General features: G+C 54.6%; 3 non-coding genes across 3 annotated transcripts in view; all 3 read left to right on the top strand.

Annotated features, from left to right (window-relative positions):
* The first annotated feature begins 3,773 nt into the window (after nucleotides 1-3,773).
* On the top strand, nucleotides 3,774-5,666 carry LOC126331834 (small subunit ribosomal RNA). Its single transcript, XR_007563511.1, has one exon. It is a non-coding gene; the product is annotated as a small subunit ribosomal RNA (ribosomal RNA).
* Nucleotides 5,667-6,037: 371 nt separating this feature from the next.
* LOC126331833 (5.8S ribosomal RNA) lies at nucleotides 6,038-6,192 on the top strand. The gene has a single exon (XR_007563510.1). It is a non-coding gene; the product is annotated as a 5.8S ribosomal RNA (ribosomal RNA).
* A 188-nt stretch (nucleotides 6,193-6,380) lies between these two features.
* LOC126331836 (large subunit ribosomal RNA) overlaps nucleotides 6,381-7,500 on the top strand; it is a 4,222-nt gene continuing 3,102 nt past the window's right edge. The window contains exon 1 of the ribosomal RNA XR_007563513.1: nucleotides 6,381-7,500. This exon is cut by the window's right edge and continues 3,102 nt beyond it. This is a non-coding gene — a ribosomal RNA (large subunit ribosomal RNA).

Below are 7,500 nucleotides of genomic sequence, written 5' to 3'. Positions count from 1 at the left end.
CCCTTAACCTAACTGTGGTTGTACCACATTATCCCTTAACCTAACTGTGGTTGTACCACATTATCCCTTAACCTAACTGTGGTTGTACCACATTATCCCTTAACCTAACTGTGGTTGTACCACATTATCCCTTAACCTAACTGTGGTTGTACCACATTATCCCTTAACCTAACTGTGGTTGTACCACATTATCCCTTAACCTAACTGTGGTTGTACCACATTATCCCTTAACCTAACTGTGGTTGTACCACATTATCCCTTAACCTAACTGTGGTTGTACCACATTATCCCTTAACCTAACTGTGGTTGTACCACATTATCCCTTAACCTAACTGTGGTTGTACCACATTATCCCTTAACCTAACTCAAGTTGTCCCTTAACCTAACTCAAGTTGTCCCTTAACCTAACTCAAGTTGTCCCTTAACCTAACTCAAGTTGTCCCTTAACCTAACTCAAGTTGTCCCTTAACCTAACTCAAGTTGTCCCTTAACCTAACTCAAGTTGTCCCTTAACCTAACTCAAGTTGTCCCTTAACCTAACTCAAGTTGTCCCTTAACCTAACTCAAGTTGTCCCTTAACCTAACTCAAGTTGTCCCTTAACCTAACTCAAGTTGTCCCTTAACCTAACTCAAGTTGTCCCTTAACCTAACTCAAGTTGTCCCTTAACCTAACTCAAGTTGTCCCTTAACCTAACTCAAGTTGTCCCTTAACCTAACTCAAGTTGTCCCTTAACCTAACTCAAGTTGTCCCTTAACCTAACTCAAGTTGTCCCTTAACCTAACTCAAGTTGTCCCTTAACCTAACTCAAGTTGTCCCTTAACCTAACCCAAGTTGTCCCTTAACCTAACTCAAGTTGTCCCTTAACCTAACTCAAGTTGTCCCTTAACCTAACCCACGTTGTCCCTTAACCTAACCCACGTTGTCCCTTAACCTAACCCACGTTGTCCCTTAACCTAACCCACGTTGTCCCTTAACCTAACCCACGTTGTCCCTTAACCTAACCCACGTTGTCCCTTAACCTAACCCACGTTGTCCCTTAACCTAACCCACGTTGTCCCTTAACCTAACCCACGTTGTCCCTTAACCTAACCCACGTTGTCCCTTAACCTAACCCACGTTGTCCCTTAACCTAACCCACGTTGTCCCTTAACCTAACCCACGTTGTCCCTTAACCTAACCCACGTTGTCCCTTAACCTAACCCACGTTGTCCCTTAACCTAACCCACGTTGTCCCTTAACCTAACCCACGTTGTCCCTTAACCTAACCCACGTTGTCCCTTAACCTAACCCACGTTGTCCCTTAACCTAACCCACGTTGTCCCTTAACCTAACCCACGTTGTCCCTTAACCTAACCCACGTTGTCCCTTAACCTAACCCACGTTGTCCCTTAACCTAACCCACGTTGTCCCTTAACCTAACCCACGTTGTCCCTTAACCTAACCCACGTTGTCCCTTAACCTAACCCACGTTGTCCCTTAACCTAACCCACGTTGTCCCTTAACCTAACCCACGTTGTCCCTTAACCTAACCCACGTTGTCCCTTAACCTAACCCACGTTGTCCCTTAACCTAACCCACGTTGTCCCTTAACCTAACCCACGTTGTCCCTTAACCTAACCCACGTTGTCCCTTAACCTAACCCACGTTGTCCCTTAACCTAACCCACGTTGTCCCTTAACCTAACCCACGTTGTCCCTTAACCTAACCCACGTTGTCCCTTAACCTAACCCACGTTGTCCCTTAACCTAACCCACGTTGTCCCTTAACCTAACCCACGTTGTCCCTTAACCTAACCCACGTTGTCCCTTAACCTAACCCACGTTGTCCCTTAACCTAACCCACGTTGTCCCTTAACCTAACCCACGTTGTCCCTTAACCTAACCCACGTTGTCCCTTAACCTAACCCACGTTGTCCCTTAACCTAACCCACGTTGTCCCTTAACCTAACCCACGTTGTCCCTTTGCCTAACATAGTTCACTGCTCGGAATCTCTGGTGTCGTTGTTATCCTCATGTAGATGTCTTGCGAGTGTTGCTTACTTTCCACATATTCCCGCTATCCACTGTCAATTGTACTGCAATAGGACTATATCGCCCCCCCCCCCCTCCCTCTGTCCCCCTCTTTGTGTCTCTGTCCTCTCAAGCTGGTCGGTCTGGCGTTTGAGTGTTAAATGAGCCTCGCAGCTGTTCAGTTGCATTCAGATGTCGACGCCCTCAGTGTACGTCGTGGTATGGTCTGTGTCCATTGTCCGCTGATGTCGTACGCGTAACCCACACGCTGTACCGATCATCGGTCGTTACGTACAGAGTGAAGTAGTGTGATACGTGTGACCGTACGCTGGCTGTGCCCAACGGTGTCGAATCTCAATTTCCATATGATGTGCTCGATGCTACTTGTCTCGTCTCCCAATAACAGCTAGGTTGCACTGTGGTACGCCGTAGAGGCGTGTGGGAGGAACGTACGAACGCATTGTATGTCACCCTGGGTCGCTGGGGGTGGTGGTGCGGTGAGTCAGGTCAGGTCAGGTCAGCGTGAGCCGTCTGATGTAGTGACGCGTGTATTCCGACTTTGTCGTATTGCCTCACACAAAGTGCTACCCTGGTGGACCGCGTTCCATATCTGGGACATGCCGCAGATGCCGGTTGACAGTGGATCGCGGAAGGGACATCGCATACGTGCGCGGGCCACCTTCCACGTGTTCTCTTCTGCACATGTCGCAGTGTGTATGTGGTCTGATGTAGCGTGTCGTGACACATGACATCCTGGCATGCAAGAATTGTTGAATTCGCAAATGTAGGTGGACATCTACGTTTACTGCCCAAGATACGCAAATGAACTGGAAATCCGTTGTTGAGCGGTTGTTCACGCTGGAGGTGAATCTGTGATGGCGACGATCGGTACAGCTATTAACCGGTTGTTTCAGCGGTACCCGCCACATCCACACACGTGACTAGGCCCATGTGGGTATGAAGCGATACGCGGCGGTGGCTTGGTGGGACTGTTCCCGGCCGGTGAAGGGGGGCCGCCCGGCGTGTTGGCCGCGCGCTGCGTGGGCGCACGCGCAACAGGCGGCTGGTGGGGGGCGCCGAGTGGCAGGAGCGCCAGCCGACGGGCCCGGCAGGCGGCGCAGCTACGCTGCGGCGCACCCTGCACGCGGCGCCTGGCGGCCAAAGTTGGTTCAGCCGAGCCCGGTGCGAAGCGCGGTGGACATCTGCAGTGTGCTGGTCTGATTGAGGACTGTGTGCGTTGAGGATGCGCCGCCGCCTGGCACTCGGCGCCGCGACGCCGTCTGCTGCTCGGTCGCCCCAGCGGTTCTCGCAGGTGGTTTGTATCGCAGTTGTGCGGACGTGTTGGCGCGTGCGCTGTGCTGGGAGAGTTCGCTTCTGCACCCAAGTGGGGCTTTGCCCTTGTGTGGCGCTGGCGTTGGAGCTGCCGGTCACCATAGGTGGCGCGTGTTGTCTCCCGCCGGCAATGCCACGACAGCACGCTCCCGGGCCTCTGTCGGCAGCGGCAAGCTCAGTTGGGAGCAAGGGTGTTCTCACTAAAACCGTCTACTCGTCTAACTCCGGGCGATTGCGCCTCTCTCGAAACCGACCAAGTACCTAGGACGGCGCTGCGCGCCGCCGGGACCTGAGAGGGTTTCGAGGTGTATCGTGCAGGGGAGCTCGGCCTCCTCCTGTTTGCAGAATAATTGAGCGGACGCTTGCGTGTTCGCGCGGGCCCCCGGGACACACTCCCGGGCGGCCGGCTGCTCAGCTCTAGTTGACGCAGCTCCCTGGTTGATCCTGCCAGTAGTCATATGCTTGTCTCAAAGATTAAGCCATGCATGTCTCAGTACAAGCCGCATTAAGGTGAAACCGCGAATGGCTCATTAAATCAGTTATGGTTCCTTAGATCGTACCCACGTTACTTGGATAACTGTGGTAATTCTAGAGCTAATACATGCAAACAGAGTCCCGACCAGAGATGGAAGGGACGCTTTTATTAGATCAAAACCAATCGGATTGGCTTGTCTGGTCCGTTTGCCTTGGTGACTCTGAATAACTTTGGGCTGATCGCACGGTCCTCGTACCGGCGACGCATCTTTCAAATGTCTGCCTTATCAACTGTCGATGGTAGGTTCTGCGCCTACCATGGTTGTAACGGGTAACGGGGAATCAGGGTTCGATTCCGGAGAGGGAGCCTGAGAAACGGCTACCACATCCAAGGAAGGCAGCAGGCGCGCAAATTACCCACTCCCGGCACGGGGAGGTAGTGACGAAAAATAACGATACGGGACTCATCCGAGGCCCCGTAATCGGAATGAGTACACTTTAAATCCTTTAACGAGTATCTATTGGAGGGCAAGTCTGGTGCCAGCAGCCGCGGTAATTCCAGCTCCAATAGCGTATATTAAAGTTGTTGCGGTTAAAAAGCTCGTAGTTGGATTTGTGTCCCACGCTGTTGGTTCACCGCCCGTCGGTGTTTAACTGGCATGTATCGTGGGACGTCCTGCCGGTGGGGCGAGCCGAAGGGGTGCTTTCGCGTCCCGAGGCGGACCCCGTTTAAATCCTACCAGGGTGCTCTTTGTTGAGTGTCTCGGTGGGCCGGCACGTTTACTTTGAACAAATTAGAGTGCTTAAAGCAGGCAAGCCCGCCTGAATACTGTGTGCATGGAATAATGGAATAGGACCTCGGTTCTATTTTGTTGGTTTTCGGAACCCGAGGTAATGATTAATAGGGACAGGCGGGGGCATTCGTATTGCGACGTTAGAGGTGAAATTCTTGGATCGTCGCAAGACGAACAGAAGCGAAAGCATTTGCCAAGTATGTTTTCATTAATCAAGAACGAAAGTTAGAGGTTCGAAGGCGATCAGATACCGCCCTAGTTCTAACCATAAACGATGCCAGCCAGCGATCCGCCGCAGTTCCTCCGATGACTCGGCGGGCAGCCTCCGGGAAACCAAAGCTTTTGGGTTCCGGGGGAAGTATGGTTGCAAAGCTGAAACTTAAAGGAATTGACGGAAGGGCACCACCAGGAGTGGAGCCTGCGGCTTAATTTGACTCAACACGGGAAACCTCACCAGGCCCGGACACCGGAAGGATTGACAGATTGATAGCTCTTTCTTGATTCGGTGGGTGGTGGTGCATGGCCGTTCTTAGTTGGTGGAGCGATTTGTCTGGTTAATTCCGATAACGAACGAGACTCTAGCCTGCTAACTAGTCGCGTGACATCCTTCGTGCTGTCAGCGATTACTTTTCTTCTTAGAGGGACAGGCGGCTTCTAGCCGCACGAGATTGAGCAATAACAGGTCTGTGATGCCCTTAGATGTTCTGGGCCGCACGCGCGCTACACTGAAGGAATCAGCGTGTCTTCCTAGGCCGAAAGGTCGGGGTAACCCGCTGAACCTCCTTCGTGCTAGGGATTGGGGCTTGCAATTGTTCCCCATGAACGAGGAATTCCCAGTAAGCGCGAGTCATAAGCTCGCGTTGATTACGTCCCTGCCCTTTGTACACACCGCCCGTCGCTACTACCGATTGAATGATTTAGTGAGGTCTTCGGACTGGTACGCGGCATCGACTCTGTCGTTGCCGATGCTACCGGAAAGATGACCAAACTTGATCATTTAGAGGAAGTAAAAGTCGTAACAAGGTTTCCGTAGGTGAACCTGCGGAAGGATCATTACCGACTAGACTGCATGTCTTTCGATGTGCGTGTCGTGTCGCGCAACACGCTACCTGTACGGCAGTGGCCGTGCGCCGCGTGCGGAACCACGCGTGCCTCTCAAAACTAGCGGAAGTGTTGTTGTTGTTGTTGTTGTGTGGTACGAGCGCTGAAGCTCTGGAGCGGCTGGCCTGCGGTACCTGGCGCCTGGCGCCGGTTTTGAATGACGTTCGCCCGAGTGCCTGTCCGCTCCGGTGTGGAGCCGTACGACGCCCATCGGCTGTGAGGCCGTTGGACACAAAAAAAATAGTGGAACAGGGGCCGTCAGACGCCTCAGTCCCGCAAATGCTACTGTCTTGAAAGAGACAGTGGGAGACTGAAAAGGAAAAGATCACCCAGGACGGTGGATCACTCGGCTCGTGGGTCGATGAAGAACGCAGCAAATTGCGCGTCGACATGTGAACTGCAGGACACATGAACATCGACGTTTCGAACGCACATTGCGGTCCATGGATTCCGTTCCCGGGCCACGTCTGGCTGAGGGTCGGCTACGTATACTGAAGCGCGCGGCGTTTGTCCCGCTTCGGAGACGTGGGAGTGTCGTGGTCGCCTGTGTGGCCGGCCGCGTCTCCTTAAACGTGCGATGCGCGCCCGTCGCCTGGCGGTTCGCATACCGGTACTTTCTCGGTAGCGTGCACAGCCGGCTGGCGGTGTGGCGTGCGACACCTCGTACAACGACCTCAGAGCAGGCGAGACTACCCGCTGAATTTAAGCATATTACTAAGCGGAGGAAAAGAAACTAACAAGGATTCCCCCAGTAGCGGCGAGCGAACAGGGAAGAGTCCAGCACCGAACCCCGCAGGCTGCCGCCTGTCGTGGCATGTGGTGTTTGGGAGGGTCCACTACCCCGACGCCTCGCGCCGAGCCCAAGTCCAACTTGAATGAGGCCACGGCCCGTAGAGGGTGCCAGGCCCGTAGCGGCCGGTGCGAGCGTCGGCGGGACCTCTCCTTCGAGTCGGGTTGCTTGAGAGTGCAGCTCCAAGTGGGTGGTAAACTCCATCTGAGACTAAATATGACCACGAGACCGATAGCGAACAAGTACCGTGAGGGAAAGTTGAAAAGAACTTTGAAGAGAGAGTTCAAAAGTACGTGAAACCGTTCTGGGGTAAACGTGAGAAGTCCGAAAGGTCGAACGGGTGAGATTCACGCCCATCCGGCCACTGGCCCCCGCCCTCGGCAGATGGGGCCGGCCGCCCGCGCGGAGCAATCCGCGGCGGGGTCGTGTCCGGTTGCCTTTCCACTCGCCGCGGGGTGGGGCCGTTCCGGTGTGCGGTGGGCCGCACTTCTCCCCTAGTAGGACGTCGCGACCCGCTGGGTGCCGGCCTACGGCCCGGGTGCGCAGCCTGTCCTTCCGCGGGCCTCGGTTCGCGTCTGTTGGGCAGAGCCCCGGTGTCCTGGCTGGCTGCTCGGCGGTATATCTGGAGGAGTCGATTCGCCCCTTTGGGCGCTCGGGCTCCCGGCAAGCGCGCGCGGTTCTTCCCGGATGACGGACCTACCTGGCCCGGCCCCGGACCCGCGCCGCTGTTGGCTCGGGATGCTCTCGGGCGGAATAATCGCTCCCGTCAGCGGCGCTTCAGCTTTGGACAATTTCACGACCCGTCTTGAAACACGGACCAAGGAGTCTAACATGTGCGCGAGTCATTGGGCTGTACGAAACCTAAAGGCGTAATGAAAGTGAAGGTCTCGCCTTGCGCGGGCCGAGGGAGGATGGGGCTTCCCCGCCCTTCACGGGGCGGCGGCCTCCGCACTCCCGGGGCGTCTCGTCCTCATTGCGAGGTGAGGCGCACCTAGAGCG

Source organism: Schistocerca gregaria, unplaced genomic scaffold, assembly GCF_023897955.1.
Source record: "Schistocerca gregaria isolate iqSchGreg1 unplaced genomic scaffold, iqSchGreg1.2 ptg001411l, whole genome shotgun sequence".
NCBI classification, from domain to species: domain Eukaryota; kingdom Metazoa; phylum Arthropoda; class Insecta; order Orthoptera; family Acrididae; genus Schistocerca; species Schistocerca gregaria.
This window is presented reverse-complemented; position numbering and strand designations above follow the sequence as displayed.